At 42.2% G+C, this 4,828-nt stretch overlaps 1 pseudogene; it reads left to right on the top strand.

The window, feature by feature from the left end:
• Nucleotides 1-633: 633 nt before the first annotated feature.
• Nucleotides 634-1,870, top strand: LOC147611593 (18S ribosomal RNA; annotated as a pseudogene).
• Nucleotides 1,871-4,828: the final 2,958 nt, after the last annotated feature.

The raw sequence follows: 4,828 nt of genomic DNA, 5'->3' as shown, positions 1-4,828 counted from the left end.
GAATATATTGCCGGGTACTATGAGCTAGGAACTATCGAAAAGGTCCTTGAGCGGACAGGTGGTGAGCGTTCTGGTTTGCCAATGATGCCATAGGTACATCGATGAAGGAAAAAATTAGAAATTAAGATTCAAACAGATATTTTGGAGGATTATGATCAGTGATACTATAGTTTTATTAAAAGATTGTTTTAAAGTTAGCTGAATCTGTGAAAAAGAAAATTTTATATTGGGTGTGTAAGTGGTGTGACTAGTTTTAAGTTTGCATGAATATCTAGCTAGGGAGCCTGGGAACTCTTTTCCCTGGTACCTGGGACAAAACCTAACCAAATTCTTAAATGGATCCCATCACTACATTGGTTGGGCAGTTGGCCAACCCACGGGATGGGGTTAGGCTAGACTAATGGATCCCTAAAATGAGACTCAATTCTGTTATGGTATGATAGATGAAGTAAATCTCAGATAAAAATTATTCTATTGAAAAGAATCAATGGTTGTGCCTCTCAATGAGGAAAAAAGTGTTGGTATCCAAGTGCAAGTTTCTTCCTTGATCTCACTATGAGCTTTACGGGTTTGGACAGATCAGTTCAGTTAGTTAAGGCTCTTGACTACATTAGAGTAAAAATATCTTGGAGAAATTGCCCGTGCTTTCTGGGCAAGGGAAGTTTTTTCGGGTTCGGTTTTGGAAGAACTGAGGTACTAGTCTCTTGTCCTGATATACATGGGCGAGCCCCTAAGTGAGGGACCCTGCCTTACGTAAGAGCTGCTACTTTCATTGCTAGTACCCCAGAATTCGCTGCACGGAGGGGATAGGGATCTTTCAAGCTAGGTGAGCAGTCCGCCTCTTTTGGTGTGCACTGGTCACTCCTCCCTTTGTGTCCGCGACGCGCTCCTGGCCTTAACTGGCTAGGACATGGATTTGACGATGTTACTTGAAAAAATTAGAGTGCTTAAAGCAAGCCTATGCTCTGAATACATTAGCATGGAATAACACGATAGGACTCTGGTCCTATTTTATTGGTCTTCGAGATCAGAGTAATGATTAATATAGGGACAGTTGGGGGCATTCGTATTTTCATTGTCAGAGGTGAAATTCTTGGATTTATGAAAGATGAACTAGTGCGAAAGCATTTGCCAAGGATGTTTTCATTAATCAAGAACGAAAGTTGGGGGCTCGGATGATCAGATACCGTCCTAGTCTCAACCATAAACGATGTCGACTAGGGATTGGTGGATGTTACTTCGATGACTCCGCCATTACCTTATGAGAAATCAACGTTTTTGGGTTCCGGGGGGAGTATGGTCACAAGGCTGAAACTTAAAGGAATTGATAGAAGGGCACCAGTAGGAGTGGAACCTACGGCTTATTTGACTCAACAAGCAAAAACTTACCAGGTCGAGACATGATAAGGATTGACAAATTGAGAGCTCTTTCTTAATTCTATGGGTGGTGGTGCATGGCTGTTCTTAGTTAGTGGAGTGATTTGTCTGGTTAATTCCGTTTACGAACGAGATCTCAGCCTGCTAACTAGTTACATGAAGGATCCTCTTCATGGCCAACTTCTTAGAGGGACTATGGCCATTTAGGCCATGGAAGTTTGAGGCAATAACAAGTCTATGATGCCCTTAGATGTTTTGGGCCGCACGCGTGCTACACTGATGAATTCAACGAGTTTACCACCTGGGCCGATAGGCCGAGGTAATCTTTTAAAATTTCCTGATGGAGATAGATCATTGCAATTATTGATCTTCAACAACGAGGAATTCCTAGTAAGCATGAGTGATCGGCTCGCGTTAACTACGTCCCTGCCCTTTGTACACTATGGGCCCAGGTAATCTTTTAAAATTTTATCGTGATGGGGATAGATCATTGCAATAATTGATCTTCAACAACAAGGAATTCCTAGTAAAAGCGCGAGTCATCGGGTCGCGTTAACTATGTCCCTGCCCTTTGTACACACCTCCCATTGCTACTACCGATTGAATGGTCCGGTGAGGTTTTCGGATCGAGACGACGCTGGTGTTATGGTTTGGCTCACCTCCAAGAGATAACTCTACACATTCATCTAATGGATAAGCAATAGAACACAACCGTCGTGGGGTACTTACCAATGCTTCGATATCGAGTCCCTTGAGGCCTCGAAGCTCGCTTTGTAAAGCTCCAAACTCCAAGCTCCACCTCCACTCTTTCACCATGGAGTCGCTCACACCATCACATAGACCAATCACACTCTCTCTCTCTCTCTCTCATACAAGCATAAACACACAAGCATGAAAGAGAAACAATGCTAGAATGCTCTCACTCCTCACTCTCTCACAAGCACAAGGGGAGAGCTCTCAATAGCACAAAGGGGATTGTATCCTTTTCATAATGAGAAATTGCCCTTATATACAATTGGCCCTTATTCACACTTGGGTGCCCAAAACTTACTAACTAGGCCTTGCGTGGCCAATATCTCATAATGTACAACCTTTGTAGTGCCTTTACATGACACTTATTAATGTCCTCAGTTGAGGATCATGTTGTTAATCCGAATGGGATTAACTTTCCCCCCTTCTTGATGTAGGTTCTGTCTGTAGAACCTGTTACCGAGGTCAGAAGACTTGGTCACCAAATTCATGTCGGTAGAAGTTGCATCTGGACTGGAGTTTCTGGAGTGTTTGACAAAATGCCGAGTGGGACTTACAGAAGCTGGTGTCAATCATGTCTTCAAATGTCAGATGCATATAAGCTGGAAGACATCTTAAGCGCTAGTGATACAGCAACATCCCTCTGTCTGAAGGCCCTTTGTTCATGTCGAACTGTAGATGCTGCACTTCAAAGCCATAAGGTTCTTTAGGTTGATCTATGAGTACCACCAATAACTTCATGAACCTAAAACTGGCCATAATTGTAGGGTCAGGTATTCTACGCCAAGCCTTGATCCATGTGTCAGCAGTTGTTGTCTTTGTTCTCGAATATTCCCAAATGTTGCTGGATTGAATATAGGAAAGTTGTAGTAGACATGAGAATCCCTACTTTTGGCATCCTTGAACTCCAGCGGCATCCACCTTCTCTTGATAGGCATGTATAGTGGATCCACGCGCAGTGCTAGCGGTGCACTCATGTAAACTCTGCTGTATTCTTGCACTGTTAAAAATTCTTATCTCCATGTAGGTTGGAATCCAAAATCTGGCAATTGTGGTGCTTCTTCATTTGTGTGAATGGTGGTGTATCCGCCTCTGCACAGGATGTCGCTTCCTCCATCTTCTGTAAACAATAGTAGCTGATCATGAATGTGACCAAGCAAATTTCCAGTAAGTGAGAGAGAGGAGGGTTTGCTAGCTTTGTGTGTTTTGCGACATTGGCCCATAATGTTCCTTCCCCTGCCCCAACGGAAGTAATTCTTCTAATTCCAGATGGGTGGCATGAAGAGGATATGGTACATAGTGTTGCCTTATGGGTGTGACTGCCGAATAAGCTTCTGGTAGAGTCTGGCAGGTGGGATTGGAAGGGGTAATCTGCATCAACACTTTGAATATGAGTGTCAGATGTAATAGTGGATTGCCTTGTTGGATAAAGGTACAACATTATCACGTGGAGGTAGATTACGTACCTCACGAGGTTGCTATGGTGGAGATGGTATAGGTGCCAATATCTCCTTGGGGGAGAGAGTGCTAGTGGGAAAATCTAATTATGGTGGAGAGAAGGAAAAGTAGATACATTCAGCTTGGGAAGAGTTAGTAGGTGGCGCGCTAGGATAAGGATTAAGCAGCCTACTGGCGATATTAGAATACATAGGGTAAGTGTTTTTGAAAAATGAAGATGGACCCTCATCTTGGCCTTGACCAGAGCTAGGGGGTGGGTGACTAGGTTTATGAGCTTTAAAAAAGTTTTGAATTTCAGGGATTTCTTTGTTATCAACATCCAGGTAATTTATGTGAGTGGCATCAATATTATAGCTTATGTTTGTGACCATAGCCTCTAAATGCTTGTGTATATTAGTGTAGAGCTTAAGGATGCCAATCGGGTGATATAAGGTAGACTCACAAAGATTTAAATGTTGGTGAGTATTATATACTTCTAACCACCCGACTAATTAACTATTGATAAGTATTAGCTACCACCTCTCGTAGTTGGGTGGCGTCGCTGGTATGCCATCAATCTAGAAAAAACAGGTTGAGTTTGTCAACATTGGGATAGAAGAAGATGTCTTGCGGGTTAGTCAATATAAGATCTCCCCTCAAAATTCCCATAAATTATTGTTGGGTCAGCATCTTTTTCAGTATTTTGTTTAATAAGGGTTAATTCTCCTAGGACTATTTCTTGAGCTTAGTTGATATCATATTGAAGTAATGAGAGTGTTATTGTAGATAAAAACAAGGTAAGAGTTTGAGGCCCAATTTGATTCAATTTGTGATTCTATCGCTCTGTTCAGGAGACGTGAATTAGCAGAGAATATTTCATGTCGTCTCGTGAAACAACAGGACTCGGTTCACATCGTGAAAGAATGGTTCATGTTATGAATTATTTTTCTACACTTTCAGGTGCTCAACAATTTCCCTCCTTAAGATTAAATTCCCTTATTCAATCAAATTCCCTTCTTTAGCCGACCCTCACAACCTTATTTTTGTCAATCCGTCGGTTTTGGTCTTCACGTGAAACAGCACGATTTCTTTCACGTCGTGAAACAAAAAGTGTTTCACGCCGTCAATTGCTTTGGAAATGGTTCACGTCGTGAAAGTCTACTGCACTTTCACGTGCTCCAATTTTTAGTGGGTTGTACCATGTCAGAGGTGTCAGGATAAGGGTTTCTATTTTTGGAATGTAATCCTGTGATTTTTGGCAATA

Source organism: Cibotium barometz, chromosome 47, assembly GCF_041138505.1.
Source record: "Cibotium barometz isolate CiBa-2024 chromosome 47, ASM4113850v1, whole genome shotgun sequence".
Lineage (NCBI taxonomy): Eukaryota > Viridiplantae > Streptophyta > Polypodiopsida > Cyatheales > Cibotiaceae > Cibotium > Cibotium barometz.
The sequence above is the reverse complement of the archived record's forward strand: the minus strand, read 5'-3'. Positions and strand labels throughout refer to the sequence as shown.